General features: G+C 37.3%; 1 protein-coding gene and 1 long non-coding RNA gene across 13 annotated transcripts in view; one reads left to right on the top strand and one right to left on the bottom strand.

Annotated features, from left to right (window-relative positions):
- The window catches only part of LOC309635344 (uncharacterized protein), a 334,869-nt gene that overhangs the window by 168,082 nt on the left and 145,917 nt on the right, over positions 1-20,870 (top strand). The gene's annotated exons all lie outside the window — the stretch shown is intronic.
- The window catches only part of LOC309635350, a 59,789-nt gene continuing 39,388 nt past the window's right edge, over positions 470-20,870 (bottom strand). The window contains exons 3-4 of the long non-coding RNA XR_014248794.1: positions 3,507-20,830; positions 470-3,458 (exon numbers count right to left, since the gene is read on the bottom strand). This is a non-coding gene — a long non-coding RNA (uncharacterized lncRNA). The remainder of the gene's footprint in view (positions 3,459-3,506; positions 20,831-20,870) is intronic.

The raw sequence follows: 20,870 nt of genomic DNA, 5'->3' as shown, positions 1-20,870 counted from the left end.
CTCAACCACTGCGCCACCAGGGAAGCCCCTTACCCATTTTTAAAATGGGGTTGTTTTAGAGGTCTTTGTGCATTTTGAGTCCAAGTCCTTTACTGGATATGTGGTTTACAAGTATTTTTCTCCCAGTTTGTGGCTTGTCTTTTTTATCTTGGAGAGGCAGCAGTGAGTGGTGGCATGAAGCGAGATCTTCATTCCCTGCCCAGGAATTGAACCTGGGTCGCCTGGATGAAAACCAGGAATCCTAGCCACCACCCCTGCTAGCTCTTGCCCCCAGTGAAAAATGCATTTCTCATAGAGGTAAAAACTGTAAAAACAGGTACAAAGTTTATCATTAGAGACATAGCACAGCAACAAGTGGGAGAGCACACAGAGAAACAGTATGTTTAGTTAAGACAGAAGCAAGGCAGAGATGCACACCCGGAGAGAAAGGGTGTGGACACCCTCCCTAATGAGGAGGAGCGCCCACATTCAATTTTTTAAAAATAAAGAATATTCTCAGATGTGTAATATGCAAATATGTCTGTCAAAAGAAGACAATCTGAGATGCTATTAAGACCAAAGCATCCTTTATTTACACCAAACCCAATTCTCTCATTTACTTTACCTGTCTGACTCTTCTAGGTGCATTTTAGCCTTTATGTTGAATCAAATATACAAAATATACAGAATGGTGCCTATGAGTGTACAGAAGAGTAATTTTCATCAACTAAATATATCTGTATAACCCCTACTAGGATAAAAAGCAGAATATCATCAACACCCACAAGAATTCCACTTTTTGACACCTTCTAGTCACTACTTACCCCCAAGGATAATTACTATCCTGATCGCTAGCAACATATATTAGTTTTGCCTACTTTTATATTTTGTGAAAATGACATCATGTGGAATATTCTTTTTGCCTAGCTTTGTTTCTTTATTATTATGTTTGTGAAATTCATCTATAAGTTTGCATGTAGTTATGGAATAGTCATTCTCATCACTGTGTGGTATTCCATTATGTGAATGGACCATAATTTATTTATCCATTTTACTGTTAGTGGGCATTTTGAACAGTTTCTGCCTGTGACTATTAGAAATAATGATGCTCTGAACATTTATTTTGGGGATGATTTCATGCATTTCTGTTGAGAAAATTGACATCTAGCGGTGAAATTGTTAGGTCACAGAGTATACTCCATTCAGTTTTGGTGGTTACTACCAAAGAGTCCTCCAAAGTGGTCTCACCAGTTTATATTCCTGCCATCAGTGTTTGAGAATCAGTTCTGTAACTTTGCCTACATTTGGTATTGTCAGTCTTTCTAAGTTTACCTAGTCTGGTGGGTGTCCAATGCTCTCATTGTGCTTTTACTTTGCATTTCACTGATTATTGTTGAGGCAATCAATTATTCATGTGTTTCTTGGGTATTCAGATATCCATTTTTTTAATGCGCCAACTTATTTTATAAATTAGGCTCACTGCCTTTTTTTCTGATTTGTAAGAGTTCTTTATATATTCTGATATTAGATCATTTGTGGAATAGACAGATGTTGATGTAGATGCAGATATACATATATTTGCCTTTGCACTCTCTTCATAGTCTTTTGATGAAGAGAAATTTCTAATTTTAATGTAATCCAATTTATCAACTGTTTTCTTTAGGACTAGTGCCTTATGAGTCCTGTTTAAGAAATCTTTGCCTGTGCCACATCGTGAAGATATTTTTTTTTATGTTTTCTTCTGGAACATTTATTGTTTTACCTTTCATATTTAACTCTACCAAATACCTAAAGTTGATCTTTGTATGTGATGTGAGGCAGGAGTCAAATTTTATTTTCTTTTTCCATATGCACACCCAGATGACCCCGTACCATTTACTGAGAGATGGTACATTGCCCTCTGCTTGGCAGTGCCACCTTTATCAAAAGCATAGTGACCATATATGTGTGTTTATTCCTGGACCCTCTGGTTTGTTTCACTGCTCTATTTATCTATCATTACGCTTTGTCTTTATTACTGTTGCTTCATAATATGCCATAAAATCTGATAAAATAAGTCCTCCAACATTTTTTCCCAGGAATATTCTGGCTATTCTTGGCCCTTTATATTTTCATACAAACTAATGTGTTGTCTGGATGCTCTGTGGATCTATTTCTATTGCCTGATTTTTTTTTTTTTCTTGGTTTTCTGTAAAAATTATTCAGTGTCTTACCATTATCTAGAGGATAAAGTCCAAGTTCTTTATAAAAGTTTGTTTGCATTTCCGTGATTACTAATGAGGCAACCAAACAGTCCTAAGTTTCACGAATATTCAGGTATCCATTTTTGTAATGTGCCTATTCAAATCTTTTGACCATCTTTAAAATTGGACTATCTACCCTTTCTGATTTGCAAGAGTTCTTTTTTTTCAATAAAGACACATTTGTCTTCACCTAGTTCTCTCTCCCTCATTACCTACCAACCTTTATTTCCCAATTTGTAGTACTACTAGACGCAATTTGTAATATTACTTATAGTTTAACTGTACACATGTTATTTTGGATATTCTGCTTTTTACCTGGAATACCCATCCCATTCCTTCTTAAACTGGCCAATTCCTACTCATCGTGCAAAACTTAGTTTAGGCCTGATTTCTGTTCAGAATTTCTTCCCAAAGGCACTATTCTTAGGATGGCTTTTATGCCACTCTCTGTCTTGGAACTTACCTTACTATATCAGTTATCCTTTTGTGTGTCTGCCCTGTTTCATGTGTCTTTTTCATATCTGTGCACCATCACTTTACATATTTTCTGACTCATATTAAGTATTCAATTCACTCTGCATGAATGGCAGTCTCCAATCTAGACAATTCTTGCCCAAGAGCAGCTGCTGAACAGCTTGAAGTTTTATTTGTGTATTTGTTAGAGTTGTTTTCATGTTTGACACTAATTTTTACAGCCCAAACAATTGAGTGATGTTACCCAATAATAATACATGAGACTTTATTGTGCTGAAGTCTCCTGATTTTCTAAAGTAGCTTTGGCTACTTTTCCATGGGGAAACACTCACTTAAGGCACTTAGCAACTTCCTCTTTCTGGCCTTCCGGGTTTCTGTTTGGACTCCCTTCTTGATCCGCATAGGCTAATCTAATTCTAGCAATCCCTCTAAAGAAGCTTAGGCTATAAGTTCATAGAGACTCCTCACTTGGGGAGAATTAGAGTTCTGCTGCCTTGGAACGTTAAAGCTCTTTCAGGGATTGCCAAACAGGAGAAATGCTTCAACCAACATATAATTACGAATGGAAATGAAATGAATAACTTAACCTCCCACTTTTACTACATTCAAACGATCCCCAACATGTTTCAGTGCTGTTCTAAAGGCTCCTTTATGCAAATGATTTGTATCTTTCATCAGCCCCAGTGGATTGGATTGAAATCCTAGGTAAGAACAAACTGTTTCTGATGACTTTGACATCTACGAGATATAATGTCATCTTTTCTGTGCAGGTACAGTTCTTAGCATAAGTGATATTTAGCTTGTGTGTACGCATTGGGGTGGGGAAGGGGATCAAGTAGGAATAGACTGTGCTGCCAACCAGAAGCAGTTGTTTCTTGTAGTTGAACTGGTTTCTCCCAAAGAAGTGTTTCATTGAAACGTTTGCTTCAAAATGACTCTGTTCTGCTGCAGTGAGGAGAGACATCCAGTTAAAACATTTAATTAGCTCCCAATTTAGACGGCCAGAATGATCAGTCAGCCAGTGTTTTGGAACCTAAGTTTGTACATTCCTTGGGATTGGTGAGTCTTGCTCAGCGGATGTGGTCAACTGTGAATAGTTTGTATGCAACTCACATCACAGAACAGATTTTTCTCTAGTCAGTCCCTTGAAGGACAGCTAGAAAGGGATTAGGAAAAACTTGGGTGATATAAAGATAATATTTCTCCGTCTTCTCCTTAATGTCCCCACAGAAGCATATAGTAAGAATATCTCCAGTCTTAGAAGTTGTAGAAGCTAGGAAGTGTATATGGAACTAAAGCGAGCAGAAATCTGGTTTAAACTGGTTAGATTGTTTTCGCTCAATTTCAGGGTAATCATGACCTGGGTAGTGGTTTTAGATACACTGCTTATTGAGTAAGTTTTTTTAGCTAATACAAATAAATCGCTATGCTAGTGTGTGTGTGTGTGTGTGTGTGTGTGTGTGTGTGTGAATATACATGCTGTATATCTGTGAAAAATTCAGTTCTTCAGTCAAGCTAACCTTCCTGTTTATTTCCATGGTATAAATCTAACTTCCTTCTTCTGTCTGTACCACAAGATAGGAAGCTCTTACCCAAATTCTATACAGTAGTTATAAGTTTGCCTGATGATTTTGTAATTCTTTGCTGAGAGAATGCCTTCAGTCTTTCCTCCTTTCTAGTCAAGGGGCCCTTGAGAAGATGGGTCCTTTTTGATCATTTCCAACCTAACTCTTCTCCTTCACAGAACTCCAATCTCATTAGTCATTTCTCTAATCCTAGCATTTAATGTTCTAGAAAGAGCAAATAGCATAGATTTCTGCATGATATTTCACTACTACTTTTTTGACTATGCCCTTTACTTACCCAGAATGCCCTTGCCCCGTCTTCATCTGAGGAACATCAAAAATGTTTTTTCTTCCAGGAAGTCATCTCTAAACCCTCTTGGGCCAAGGGCCTTTCCTCTGAGTTCCCTTCTGCTATCATGATCATCACAGTGCCTGGCTTGGCAGGGTCTCAGTGTGTGTGAGTGAATGCATGATGTTCACAACCTATGTTGAATTATGTCTTCAGTGTGTCTCTGTTTACTAGATGATGAGCATCTTGAGATCAGGGACTGTACTTTATTCATATTATTCATATGTGTATTCCTAGAGTCCAGCTGAAAACCCGGATGGAATATGGGAGGTGCTTAATAATTGATAACAGAACTGATAGGAAACATTTTAATACCTTGAAAACAGCTGGAACCGGGCCCCTTCCAGAGAGCAACATAATTTCTCTGAAACATTTCCCCATGTCAGAATTTCCCAAGACGCTGAAGCCAAAAGCTCACAGATAAACGTGCGGCCATGTATCACACAGTCATGTCCTCCTGTCTCTGGTTATTCAGCTGGAAAAAGGGAAAACAGCAGTGATTTGCAAAGCATTTTTGCTAGTAGAGACAACAATGTCTTAGAGCTTCAGGAGAATGACATGATCTGATAAAACATGAGTGTAAAGAAGGTTTTTATGGAGAATAATTTATAGGAGGAAGTCATGCTAATGTCCAGTATTAGTGGGGGAGAATCAAAGCAGAAATAGAAGGTAAGTGAAGGGTACTTATCAGTGAATCATTTGAACAGTATTATAACAGTCGGCCAATTCAAACTCTATGTTTTCTTTTCACATGTCATTGTTTTTGATCCAGGCTAGTGAGTTAAAACAAGAGAGATAAAAACACATATGTGGGCTAAATAACACATAATTGCTTTGCTATATATGTCTCATTCATTCAGAGCCTATTTTTATACAATAAGCTTTGTGAGCTTTGTGGTTGGCAATGAATGCCTAAGTGGAGTGTAAAAGATAACATTCTTGGAAAGCTTTTTGAGATATTTTAGTCTCTATTTCAGAAATTAATATGAATAAAAATGAGAATGCTTTATCTAAGGGAACTGAATACCTTTGAAGTATATATATTTAAATGATTTGGAAATTTGTTTCTTTGCTCTTAATCATGCTGTAAAACAGTAAGAATTGTGTTTCCTCAAATTCTAAAATGTAATATTCTACTTACTGTCAGATTCCCAAAACAGTGTTGGAACCTAAGACCTACAGAAAATAAGCATGGAAGGGGATGGTTAAAACCAAAAACAAAGTAGTCTAAAACAAAACATTAATTACTCTTGAAGAATAAGGTCTATGGGAAAACTAACAGCTAGGTAAGAATAACTGCTAAGGCTATCGTTATAGTGATGTGGGCACAAAACAGGATTTGACCAGATAAATGATCTCATCATATTTTTTCTATCTTGTGTTTCTGGGTTTTTACAATGGGCTACCTACCATTATTCTGAAGAAAGCAATCCTACTTTTCACTTACTTGCATGGGAAGCACAATTATTCATAGGCTGGGAATATCTTTGCAGAAGCTTGAAAGTAAATACATCAAAATACCCAGGACTACTTGATATGCTTAGAAAGAAAGAGTTGTTAGTTTCCGTCCATACAAGTTTTGGCAAGTCTATTAGTTCACACAGTTACAACACAAATCCCAGGTTTTGACTTGTGCTTCAGTAAATTCAGTAAATGAGTGAATTTACTCATACTTCATACCTGTTAATATGCATGAGCTGAAAAACAAGATAGCTAAATAGAATATACTTTGGCCTGATCTTCAATAAACTTCAATTATTTTCTTAAGTTTACGGCAGATTCACTCTAATATTGTGGGTAGTATTTAAATATACAAAACTGAGGTGGTCATTAAGTTGAGAGATTGCTATAGTTTTTGAAAATTTCTCCAAGAAATAGTACTTCTAAACACAATTTAAGTAGACTAAAAATAAAGGGATTGACTTTGCTCATTTTGGTAACTGTTGTAAGTGGCACATTTAAAAATTTACTCCAGACGGTTATAATCTAATGACACAGAACACTACATAGTATCACTGAATTTAGAGAGTATATTTTATATCTCTGTGCTCTGAAGTATTACCCCCTAGGACTGCTGCCTCCATTTGTCCTTTTCCCATTTTCCCACTCCGCTCTTGGTCCTGCAGCTTTGGAAAAGAAACCTTCTGATATTATTTCACGTGCAGTTTCCACTCCCCCACCTTCCAGGCAGCACTGGCAAAATCACAATTCTTTTACCAGCAAGAGAGAGTGAGACTTCTCCCCATGTAAACAGAGCTGAGAGCTCTGACACATCCTTTGATTGCCTGAAAGAGGTGGAAGGTTGTTTATATATCTGTGGTCTCTGTGCTTGGAAATGATGCCATACTGATGCTCTTCGTCACCTGAGGGGGTAGAAGGGGTAGTACCAGCAGGATGAGAGGATCAGGCATTTTCTGCTGACTTTGCAGAATGGTGAGGACTGGCCTTGATTTTTGATGAGTACTCTTCAGGCTTCTACCTTCATTTTGTTCAAATTGGTTCCGATTGTTCAGATTGAGCCACTCCACTGCTTGTTGCCAGCTATGTTGGTCAGCTGTCATGAGTTTACTGTCTAGAGATAGTGGTTCTTAAATTTTTGGCCTCAATATCCCTCTATAATCTTAAAAGTTACTGAAAGTCCTAAAGAGCTTTTGTTTATGTGGGTTCTATCTATTGCTATTATTTCTATTAATATTAGATATCAAAACTAAGCAATGAAAAAAATGCTTAATGATTGATTCATTTAAAATAACAGTCATAAGTTCATTACATACTAATAACTTACCTTTATGGAAAATAACTATATTTTCCAAACTAAAAAATTAGTAAGAACAGTGACATTTTTACATTTTTGCAAGACTCCTTTATGTCTAGATCAATAAAAGAAAGCTGGATACTCATATCTGTATCTCCATCTGTTGTGATTCGTTGCTTTGATTCAAGTTTAGGCAGAAAATCTGTCCTCACACAAATAGGTAGTAGTTGGAAAAGGGAGGGGTATTTTAATAGCCCTTTCAGATAGTCGTGGCTATTCTTCTCTGACGCAGAAATCAAAAAAGTTAGTTACAGTGTGGAATCTTAAAGCATGTCAATGAACTTTCATACTCTTACTTTAAAATCCACTGAGCTGTCCTATATTTTGACTGTATCTTTATTCTGCAGAATCACACATACATCATTTGGAACATATTATTAGTTCACTAAGTTTTGCAGATCATACAAATGTTGATCTATTTTATTATTTTATTTATATACAGATGATATGTATATTAAAACATTTAATATCACATACCATATCACCACCTGTCTCATCAGAAGTCTTAACATGTTGGAAAGCTGTCAAACTCAAAGTGACAGATTTAAGTTTACCAAAATCCTAATTTTTCACTTTCACTCTAATTTTATCATGGGTATCAAAAACTGTCAGTTGTTTTCTCTAAGGTAATAGGATAACTTCAATTCATTTTTGAGAAAATGTCTGACAAATACCCAAGTTTAAATAACTATAGTTTGTCTGTCAATCATTTTTTAAATGAAAATCATGTTCCGTGAAGAAAAGCGGTTAGTGCAGCCCTAACTCGAAAAGATCACAGAGTGCTTTTCCTAGAGACAACTGTCATATTTTAGCAGAAGTGCAATGCGCTTAAAGGTTGAACTTTAATAACACTAATACTTTTTACTGTTTCACCAAAAGCATCTTAAGTAAAACTGAATTTTTTAAAAACTGCAAGTGCACGGTAGTGAGGAGATGATCACTACTAGTATAGTTTGAAGCCACTGCCCTGGAGTCAAGCTACAGCACAACAAGTTTTAACCCTGTTGCTTTCGCACTGAGTAGGTCAACACAATGTAAAAAGCAAATAATATTAATATTATAATGAAAGTAATTTTTACATTGCAGACTACTACAAGGGTTTCTGGAAGCTTTGGGGTCTGGGAACCACATTTTGAGAAGTGGTGCTTAAAGGTATCTTTTGGTGTGACTTTGTATTTTTTACATTCCCTTTCACTTGCTTTTGAGCAATATAGCAGCTATTCAGAGGACATTTTCACTCAATCTATTGCCAGCCATTTTTCTAGATGCCACTGATTAGTGCTGCCATGTTACTTGAAATCAATTTTGCCCATCCACATGGTTGATGCAGAACTTCAGAAAGTCATGGAAGTAAAGGTTATGTTTAAGGTTGTAAGGATTTAATGAGAAGATATCTGTAAAATACTTACCCCAGGGCCTGGCATTTGTTAAGACGCCAGAGTCTCTTTTGTGCAGTAGGCCTTCAAGAAATATTTCCTGTACTTAATCAGGCTTTTGGGGGAAAATGATGGGGTCTAGACATCTGTGGGATATCCAAGAGTAGATAGATATTTGGAGATGTGTACTTTATGCTCTATATACAGGACTAGACTGGAAATATATAGTTAAAGCCATCAGCATATAGATCATAACTGAACCATGTGGAAGGATAAGATTGTCCAGAAAGAAAATATAATGGGTAAGATAAGGGAGCCTAGACTTAAGTACAGAAGAACACCAAATTTAATGAACATTCAGAAACATTAGGCCCACAATGAGACAGAGGTAGCATGGCCAATATTCTTTCGATAAATATTATTGATAAAGCACTAAGCATTACTCACACTGTATCAAACCTTGTGATAGACCCTCTAGGGGAAAAAAAACAAACAAACTCTGAATATTAAAATGAGGTAAGAGCAGTAATTACAGAATCCTTGTGACCCAAACTGAAGCATATCCTGAAGCCATTTCAGTATTTTCAGGTTTTTATCAGGAAAAAAAAATCTCATTTAGAACTGAGATTAAATAGGGAAAAGATAAAGAGAGGACTATGGAGTTAGTAGTACAAGGGGTCCAAAAGAGGAAATAATAATTAGCCTGAAAAGATGACAAATTATTTCACACTCTTTGGAAAGAGACAGCTCGACGATACTGGTTAATGAGCTGCCAAGTAGAGCTGGCTTCCTCTGGCACTTTCTGGGAACCCTCTTAATCCAGAAGGGGATGGGATGGGCACAATGGCTTGGCAGAGGTGAGGCTGAGCAGATGGGGAATCCCTTCGCAAGAGTAATCGTAACAGCTTAAAAGAACACTCCAGTGCAACAAAAAGAATAAAATACCTAGGAATAAACCTACCTAAGGAGACAAAAGACTTGTATGCAGAAAACTATAAGACACTGATGAAAGAAATTAAAGATGATACAAACAGATGGAGAGATATACCATGTTCTTGGATTGGAAGAATCAACATTGTGAAAATGACTATACTACCCAAAGCAATGTACAGATTCAGTGCAATCCCTATCAAACTACCAATGGCATTTTTCACAGAACTAGAACAAAAAAATTGCACAATTTGTATGGAAACACAAAAGACCCCGAAGAACCAAAGCAATCATGAGAAAGAAAAACAGAGCTGGAGCAATCAGGCTCCCTGACTTCAGACTATACTAGAAAGCTACAGTAATCAAGACAGTATAGTACTGGCACCAAAACAGAAATATAGATCAATGGAACAAGATAGAAAGCCCAGAGGTAAACCCACGCACATATGGTCACCTTATCTTTGATAAAGGAGGCAAGAGTATACAATGGAGAAAAGACAGCCTCTTCAATAAGTGGTGCTGGGAAAACTGGACAGCTACATGTAAAAGAATGAAATTAGAACACTCCCTCACACCACACACAAAAATAAACTCAAAATGGATTAAAGACCTAAATGTAAGGCCAGACACTATAAAACTCTTAGAGGAAAACATAGGCAGGACACTCTATGACATAAATCACACCTAGATCCTTTTGGACCCACCTCCTAGAGAAATGGAAATAAAAACAAAAATAAACAAATGGGACCTAATGAAACTTAAAAGCTTTTGCACAGCAAAGGAAACCATAAACAAGACGAAAAGACAACCCTCAGAATGGGAGAAATATTTGCAAATGAAGCAACTGACAAAGGATTAATCTCCAAAATATACAAGCAGCTCATGCAGCTAAATATCAAAAAAACAAACAACCCAATCCAAAAGTGGGCAGAAGACCTAAATAGACATTTCTCCAAAGAAGATATACAGATTGCCAATAAACACATGAAAGGGTGCTCAACATCACTAATTATTAGAGAAATGCAAATCAAAGCTACAATGAGGTATCACTTCACACCAGTCAGAATGGCCATCATCAAAAAATCTACAAACAAATGCTGGAGAGTGTCAGTTCTCAATACATTTATTTCCAATGTTATTTTTCCTTACATGTGTGATTAATAAATATTAAATTTTTCTAGGCTTTAAAATGATCGGTTGTGTCTATCTACAATTGCTAACTTATATGTTAAAGCTTAAGACTTTAGTTTTTGATTGACAGTCAGAGGATATAAATTTCCCTTTAGTTTAGTTTAGGAAAATAGTATTCCTCTAAACCTATTTGAACCCAGCCCAAAACTTTTAAAAGTCTTGTGCTATGGCATTAAGTTGTTCGGAGCCTTGCAGTTTTCACAATACTCATGATTCCATAGATCAAAATCATTAATGCATCACCAAATCAATATTATTATAATAGTAATTTCAGGTTACATTTCTTTAGTAATAGAGAGTTTTGGAGACTACTAACTAGGGGATTAGTTCCTAGGAGAAAAAAACATGCTCTTTCAATTTATTGTATAAACTTGTCAAACTTAGAAAAGTACATCTAAGAATTATGAGTACTATTGGTTAACTACATAGGTTTCAATTTACAATTTTTTTTTAATTATAAAAGGCTGTAACCTTTATGGCTTTGTTTTGGATCCTTATACATACCACTTTGAAAAAAATAGATAAACAGCATGTTGCATAACCAAAATTAACAAGAGTGAACCTCACCTGGTTGCATTAAATCTTTGTGATTCATCTCTGTTTCCATGAGTTCCTCCATTTTCATCCACTCTATAATCCTGACTTTTTTCCCCAGGCCAGACCTCATGATTCATCCCTGATCCTATTCCAACATTCCTCAGATGTCTGCGAGGAAAGGACAAGATAAAATTAGGTTACCTCTACAATGAGAACAGTACACTCTCCTTAAGATCAGAGTTGATGGATATCTCCAATGAACAAAGTGACATCTCTGAGACCAGTTTATTTATCTCCTGCTCTTCTCTTACTATGTCATCTTTGGCTCTGTTGTTGGCTCTTTTTCACTACTCACCCCAATAATATTGGTGCTTTCCATCCTCACCTATTCTCCTGAGCAGTATTCTCCATACTCATAGCTTCAAAGACCGTACACTAATGACCTCCAAATCTCTATGATTTCTCCTCTTCAGGTCACATGTTCAGGTTGCCTATTGGACATCCCATTGGATAATCTTTAAGTAACTCAAACCCAACACGTGCTGAAGTGAGCTCCTCACTTTCTCTCCATATCCTCATAATTATCCTTTCCCTCTCATTTCTGTTAAAGACTCTTAAAGTCACCTACTCATAAGAAGGATTGTATCTGTTACAATTCATTTGTTTGTAAGTAATAGAAAACATTGATTTGACTGGTTCTAATGGAAAAGAGTTTATTATCTCACCAAATAAGGAGTCTAAAGTTAGAGGACTTCATGGCTGGTTAGTTCACTGTCACAATATCATCATCAAGGACCCAGGTACTTTCATCTATCTGTGTGGCCGTTCTTGGCATATGTACCTCTTCTGTAGGCTAGTTATGAGTTGATGTCAGCAATTCCAGATTTTGCATCCTCAAGATAATATCCAGGGGCAGAAAAAGGGTGTGCTTCTTCACTGTGACTCTTCTTGAGATTAAGACACTTTTTTTCCAGAACTGCTTGCCTACTCCTTGCTTCCAGTGTGGAAAAGAGAAAATGGATTTGGTAAATACATAAGTAGTCTTTATCTCAGTTATCTTATTAAATCATAATCTTGATTGGAGTCTCCTGCTTCCATCCATAATGGAGTACCTGATAGCAGACTTACCCTCCTGCCGTAAACAACTAGAAAACTGGTTAAAACATGTAACATTAGCAACTGGAACTGGATAATAAGCAGCCAGAACTGTGGTGTCTCAGAGAAGGAAAACAAATAACACAAGCCCAGCAAATGTCCTTGTTTTCTACCTAAAGGTACTTACCGAACCATGCTCCATGAAGCAGGAACCCAAACAGAGTCCCTCAGTTTCACTGAGTTGGGGTGGTAGAGACTGGAGCTGAGGGAGGGAGAGATGGCTGGAATTTGCAGGTAGACCCTCAGTGTGTGAGGAGAATACTATGCAGAGAAGGACCTTCACCTTTCTGCACTGGGGTCCCTTGAGTCTGTTGCTGAATATTAATACTAACGAATAACGAGGATGTGGTACATATATGCAATGCAATACTGCTCAGCCATAAAGAAAGAATGAAACAATGCCATTTGCAGCAGCATGGATAGAACTAGAGATTGTCATACTAAGTGAAGTAAGTAAGACAGAGAGAGACAGATATCATAGGATATCACTTACATGTGGCATCTGAAATATGACACAAATGAACTTATTTACAAAACAAAAACAGACTCACAGACATAGAACACATACTTATGGTTACCAAAAGGGAAATGTCGGGGGAGGGATAAATTAGGAATTTGGGAGCAACATATACACCCTACTATATATAAAATAGGTAAACAACAAGGACCTACTGTATAGCACAGGGAACTATACTCAATATTTTGTAATATCCTATATGGGAAAAGAATCTGAAAAAGAATGTATATATATTCTTTAATTTCAGGTACACTTTGCTGTACACCTGAAAGTAACACAACCTTGTAAATCAACTATACTTCAATTAAAAGAAAAACTCCACAAAACTGGGCAGAAAACATCCAGATGACAGGGAAGCTGTAAGCTGAACAATTTCTAGAGCTTACGTATAACTCATGATTGGGGTAAAAAATCATCTATCTTTACTTCTCTGAAGCAGGTATATAGCAAGTTCTTTTACTCAGGCTATCAGGAGTCATGTGCTCTATATCCACAGAGTGTCAGTTCTCAAGACTGAATATTGTGTTGTAAGCTCTTGAAAATGACAAGCCCCCACTGTTTTTTATGTTTCTCTGGTCTCCATCCCTAATCCTTCCTTACCCATTTGATCATAAATGAGGACAGGCAAAGATGACAAGCTGGGTTGAGTTTCATGGTTAACTCTGAACTTCCTTAAAGGATCTAAGCAAATCACAAGTTGATGCAGTTTTGTTTGTACTTAAATATATGTGACGCACCTCTCCAAGGGTCTCTAATTCTGGCCCATGCTGAGAGCCACGTGCAGGGTCATCCAGCTGGTGAGAATAAACAACCATTCAGGGCTTTTGGCTTTCTGTGTGTGTGAGTCACGGAGGGGTCCTTGTTGGAGTGTTAAGAAAGATCAACACATGGCAGCTTTCTAAAGCCTGTTTCTGGAAACCTAGCAGGAGGGAACAGAGAGCCATTGTTCAGAGCCTGTAAAGTGTTAAGAGACTGGGGTGGGAAATGCATGCATAGGGAAGACCAACCTTTTGATGGATCAGAAATTGAAAATGATTGTAATTAAACTGAAATTAAACCAGTGGTGACAGAGGGATTTTGGGGTGAGAAGATACAGTGGCATGAAAGCAAGAACACAGGGGTTAAGATCAAGGAGATGCCAGGTTCAATTAGATCAGGAATTCTCATAAGAAAACAAGACACCGGAGGAAACCTGGTTTCTTCTGCAGTAGACTTGACCATGACCATGAGAAGAAAAAAAAAAAATGTTGAAGCTCTTTTGCTAGAAGTGAATCTATAGCTCTATTCCTACATGGTAATGGCCACCTTGATAATACAACATAATATACAGAATTACCAAATTCTAGTCTGCCAAGGAACCTTATAATAACATCCTTCTGGGGAAGTTTGTTCATGCTTTAAACCTTTTTGGATTCTACACATCCATGAAAACACTTGAGAAATCACCTTCGAATAGTACTGCCTTTACATGCAAGTAAAAGGGCCTCTGCCCTTGGCTCTGCACCTCACAGATACGTGATAAATAAGATTGGTAAAGAAACATGATGCCCTTACCATTGACCCAGTGCTGACATAGCACGCCTGGAACCCTAAATGTCTGCACTTGTGACTGACATTGTTCAGGCTTCAGGGAAATGCTTCTGCCTGTCTTGAGCCCTGTGTCCTAGAAAAAGTGATTGTATCTGGGTCACTATTACCATTGAAGAGAGAAACTGCTTTGGAGTGGATTTGAACAGCAGAAGCCCTTAGGTAAGAGAAAATATATTAAATAATTAATCAAATCCCTGCTCTCAGATAATATAAACATATCCGTTCTTTCATCAAAGTGTTGTTTCCCATGGTACTGAGCAACCATTTTTCATGCTATTCCTTTTTCCAATTCATGATCCTGGAGATACAAACTAGTGTGGTATTCATAACAGTTGCATATGGTGACTGCGGAACACTTCAAAATGTTAAAAAATTCATACTATTTTTAAACTTCTACACCTATTTTATCAGTCATCCAGGTATCACTGGACACCCAGACATGTGCAATAAAAATTAATATGCTTATCTTTGATAATTTGCTGACTTCCAGTCATATAAAAATCATAGATTTATACTTTGTCATTAGGACAGTTACATACAGCAACGTTAAGAGAATAAAACATTTTTTTACAGGGTGTTAGCTTATTTATAACTTAAATATTAAGACATATGGTAGGATGACCTCCAATTTCACTCCTAACTTGAGCCCTGCACTCCCCAGCCTGACCACACTTGACCCAGTACTATCCAAGCTACCAGAGTTAGGTGACCTGGCTTACTGACATCTCAACAAGGAAAGGAAGTGTTGTCCTTTTAATCTGACAATATCTTTCTGTGTACTCAGGAAATATTGTTAGTTGCCTTGGACTCTGGTGATATCGTTTCCTTTCTAAACATTTTCTTTCCTGGAAAAATCAGTCATTTTTATGTTCTGTCTCTGACAAAGTTTTGTCACTGAAATTTCCATGCTTTGAGTTGCAATACACAACATATGCAGAATAAATTCTTGTCCTGCATAGAGAAAGGCTTAGGGAAATGCTCACTTTTCAAAGGCCACTCCTTACCATCCACAACACCTCTCATTTAGCGGGACTTTAGAAATATTGTTTTATGAGTTGTGTGCAGGAATAATAAAATCAGATGATAAATTACAAATATATGTTTATAATGAGTTTACCTGGGTAAATAAACCAAGATAATGAGAAAACAGGGAAGTGATGAAATGTTAAATCTACCTTGGGAGCAGATGTATTGCCCAGGAAAAAATTTTCCACAATACTAAAAGCCTCTTAGAAGTCCTGTGTTTTACGCTGAAGATCTGTTTTAATATAAAATTGTTTTAAATGACACCATTAAGTAAAGTGGGTGCTCCAGAAAAGTGCTCCCTACTGAGGCTATAACTTGAGTAAACTCTGTCATTGACTCTCACCCAAAACCCCCTGGCCACAGTGTGAAGAAACACAGGCTTAGGGGATCCTTAGCAGATCCTAATTATCTGCTGTTCATCGTATATATTCGGTGTGAAGAGTGGCTTTTGAAGAATAAATTCTTCTTCAATTCCAAAAAAAAAAAAAAAAATACTAAAAGCCATCTATTAGGGCAAGTTCCCAGAGTAAAAAGAATATAGTGATTGTCTTCAAGGGCAAATGACAACGATGGGCCCCCATCTTGAGGGAGAGTCCAACAGCTAAGATGGAAAGTTCAAACCTCCTGCTACTGCTTTTTATTTTACTAATGAGATGAATGAACCATCCAACAAGATGCATCTTGGCTAACAAGAGAATTCCCTGAGATTCCAGGTTCCAGGATGAGTGCCCCTTCTCTCCTCTCTCCTCCTACAAGTCCAGAACTACTTGGACCTGTCCTGCTGCTTGATTTTTACTCTCAGTTATTTCTTAACTAGTCTTGGGATAAAGACTTATGCCTTTTCTTCCGAGAAGTTAAAGAATCTTTAGCAGCACTTTGAAACCAAACTCAATAAGCCTTGCCCTTAAAACCATAACTTTGAGAATATCACTGCTAAAGACTCTGTGTTTATTCCCAACAAGCCTTGTAAATTTAGGATAAAACACTTAGATAATGATATCTAAACTTTAAGAGAAAATACCATACATACTTTAAAAATATATATGGTTCTTCCTAAAAGTGTTGCTTGAAACACAGTATATCAATGAAGTAATGAAGACTGGTTTCTGGTGGACTTAGTAGCATTAGATGTACTCATAATACCCAAGATTTTTCAAAAGTGGTTTAAAATTAATTTCATTTTAAGAAAAATTTGGCAGAAGTTCACATCATTGGGCCATCATTACAGACATGCTCCCTTAAGTGTCTATAAACCAGACTATTGATTTCCATGATGCCATCTTCTGTGTAATAGAGAATGCCATCAGCTTTGCTTTGTTATTGTTTTCCTATTTTTTATTTTTTTTCATAAAGACCTTTAGACTGAAAACCCCATTATACAATTGTCAAAGTGAAAATGATCTTTAAATAAGATATGTGTTGCTGTCTGATAGTTTCTCCATAAAATTGGAATCATACATAGTAATGAAAATCAATTATCTATTCACGTTATTTCCTCCTCTTCCAGGTTTCAATACTAAGCCTCTTATTTTCTCTTATTGTCTTGTCTCCCTTTCTCTTAAGCTATTTTATACATTCATTAGTTTTCTGATTCTCCAGTATATATGTCTTTCTTGAGCATTAATTTATCTGTTTCAAGCTATTTCATAGGCATTTCTATTTATTTTATTTTTTTCCATCTTGACTTGGTTCTCACTTGCAGAGCTTTTCTACAAGGGATCTCTGCTTTCTGATTTCTTTATGTTGATGAAAATCCATGAGGCTGCTTTTAGTGTGTTTGTCACCAGCACTGAGCCCTTTCTGCCAATTCCATCCCTTCCATTTCTTGCCCCTTCACTGCTCTGATCAGTGTGTTTTTACCCATAACTTGAATGGGGCTATCAAAGCTAATTAATCTGCTTGACCATTTGACTACCCAAAGCCTCTAGATTGATTCTTTCTCCATTATCCACCCAAAACCATATAAGATTTAACAAACTAGGTCCCCCAGCTAAATGAAGCTATGCTTCTATATTTTCCTAACTTAAAAATCTTATGAGCAAAAAATACTTTAAAAATATTTTTGATAACTAGGTTATCATGTCTAGGTTGACTTCACCAATCTTCACATTTTGTCTTCTCTTTCTTCCAAAGAGTTACCTTCACTAAATGAATCATACTCTTCTCCAGATATTCCCTCTGGTAACTCCATTTGGAAATGAACCGTGTGGACCTCTCATTCCTCTTTAATCCTCTCATACACAGTTCCAGTCAACAAATCCTTGATCAATTTTTATGCAGATTCTCCTCTTTCACCCTGGGAATGGAACTGGGAGGAAAGAAACTGTCCTGTGTTGCTTTTTTACTTGGAAAATTTATTTATTTTCCTAACGTGAGGCCTTGTCCCACTTCACACATTTCTCCCCCCTGCCGCCCACCCCTTTCAGGCAGATTTTCCATGTGTCAGGGCTCCAGCCCAAACCAATACCACCACTCATCTGTGATTTCAAAACTGTAACTACCACCAGTGAAGAAGCCCAAGTGCCACCAATGCTACAACTTGTCTCTTGTCAGACTTTTCTATAGACTTTCGTGTATGCAAGTCTTATCTCTCCAATTAGATTGTAAGCCCTTTAGGACAAGCACTGAGTCTGTTTCTTTGATTTTCAAACCAAATGCCCTACCTGGTGGGTAATAAAATCAATTTAGAGAGCTGTCACCAGCACTAAAAATAGATAAAATATAAACAGAGAGAAAATATTCCAGTGAATTTCTCATAATAAGAGAGAATTGTTATGGGGAAATGTTTCAGTGCATGTGTACTGCACTACAGTGTAAGGAAACAATAGATACTTGGTATTTGGTCATTTAAGTTATTGAAAGAGTTGAGGAAAGATTTGGGAGAAGCTTGTCTGTGAAATTATAAGGATCTTCTTGTGGCTCTTGGTCTTCGGCCCATCAGTCTAAGAGTGGGGTCTAAGCATTCCCTAAGGTCACTTGCTTCAGGAGCCTGGTTGAGCACCCCCTTCCCTTGTTTGGAACATTTGGATGAACCACAGACCCCCTGAGGGAATCTATATACTGATGTAAGCCTCAGAGTGAACACACCCATAACCCCTAATATGGATTTTCAGTCACCCAAATGGGAAGTTAATTATTATTGACATAAATATAAGTTCCACAACCTTCCATTTATTTTAGCAAATGTTCATGGAGTGCCTCTTCTGTGCCAGGGTTGTATGGACTGAAGATACAGAGTTGAATCAGACACAGATTACCCCTTTGAAGACCTTATGATTTATTGCAGGAGTTGGCAAACTACAGCCCATGGGCCAAATATGGCCTAGAGCCTGTTTGTGTCAATAAAGTTTTATTGGAACTCAGCTAGGTTCATTCATCTGTTTTGTCTACAGCTGCTTCTGTGTAGCTACACAGAGTTTAGGAGTTGTACCAGAGACCATATAGCCCACAATGCCTAAATAGTTCGTGGAAAATATCTATCAAAAGCTTGCCAATCTCTGATCTAGTAAAACATCAAAATTTGTTTAAAAGAATGTATCTTTCTGTGAGATTTCCATATACAAAAATGACAGATATATCAAGGGGAATATAATATTTTCCATATTTTAATGATGAAACAACATAGATGGTACAGCCTTAAGAGGATTCAAGTGGCTCTTTTTGAAAACTTGGTGAGAGAAAAACATTATGATCTCAGTGAAATGACATTTCATGTTTTTCAGTCTTACACATCCATAATCACCCTGCCCAGAACTTGGGTTTCTGATTGCGAAGTCCCAATACTCTCACAAAAAATTACAAAGCTATATCAGCTGAATATGAGATCAAGGATTGCCAATGGCCTGCCCATTAGCTGGGGGTGGCCCATCATCATCATATGCTTGGCTCTAAAATTTTGAGAAACATTCATTTGAGAAATTCACTTAATTTCACGTTAACATCTAGGTCTCCCGAGTCTCTTGAGAAATCACATTTGGCAGCATGCAGCCTTCAGTCTTGCATGACGACAGCCCACTGGAGCTGAAAGGCAGCTTCCGTCCTTGGACAAGGCATTCACGCTGCAGACTTCCCCAACCCCTGCAGCTCCCAAACATTTCCCTGACTCAAGATGAAAAGTCAGTTGCTGTTTATAACTAGCTTCCACTGTTATTTTCCGCAGTAAAGAAATTTCTCTGTAACTATTCTGTTTTAAAATTGTTATAACAGGATTAACCAAGAAGATGGTATGTTAAAAAAAAAAAGTTGTCTCACGTGTTTTATATGCAATCAAAAGGTATGCAATCTGCAGGTACTTGACAGATTTATGCTCTTCCCTAGCCAATGTGGAAATGGCGATTTAGGACTAATATCTTACACCCATCACAAAAACAGAGCTGAAATGTGCCTTAAAGCACATTTCCAAAGAGGTATGAGTTTGCCCCAGCTGTATTTAAGATAAACTATTACAGTTTGGAGAGAAAATGTTAGAATTTACATATATCTCCTTTTTAATTTGTATTTTATATATTTTGTAAGTTTATAATATAGTTATAAAGCATTACATGTATACACATACACACACACACACACACACATCTGGACAGATATTCAAATTTGTTTTAGTGACTGAGGCATGTGATCAAACTAGCTTGTTGCCTTTAGTCTTGGGAACCCAGAAGGAATCCAAGACATCACATCCAGACCTTCATTATACAAATAAAGCATGTGAAGCCCCCAGAGGTGGGATGTTCTGGTCAGAGGCAGGGGTATGTAAGCAAGCAACAGAGGCCAGCTCTCTCCTAACTCTCATTCCTGCACCCTTTCCACTACTCCACACAGCCTGCTTTCTTAACGGACACGTCCTTGAGAAAATGAGACCAACGTGGTGATAAATAAATCCCCCGAAATAGCTGGGCAACTTGTAGGAAACTGTCAGACTTCTTCCTCCAGCGTAGCACAAATTTCAACGGGTGGTACCTAGAATAGTTTCTTTTTGTGTGTGAAAAATGGCATCTGATCAATTTCTCCACTGCCAATAGAGGCCGCCTGCCGTTGCGACGTTCTCATTGGCCAGGGCTCATTGGCCAGCATCTGCCTTCTTTTCCTGTGGAAATAAAATATAAGGGCAAGAGAAAAGACATATT

Source organism: Balaenoptera borealis, assembly GCF_965194805.1.
Source record: "Balaenoptera borealis genome assembly, chromosome: 9".
Classification (NCBI taxonomy): Eukaryota; Metazoa; Chordata; class Mammalia; order Artiodactyla; family Balaenopteridae; genus Balaenoptera; species Balaenoptera borealis.
Note: the sequence above shows the minus strand (reverse complement) of the source record. Positions and strands in the feature narration are given on the sequence as shown.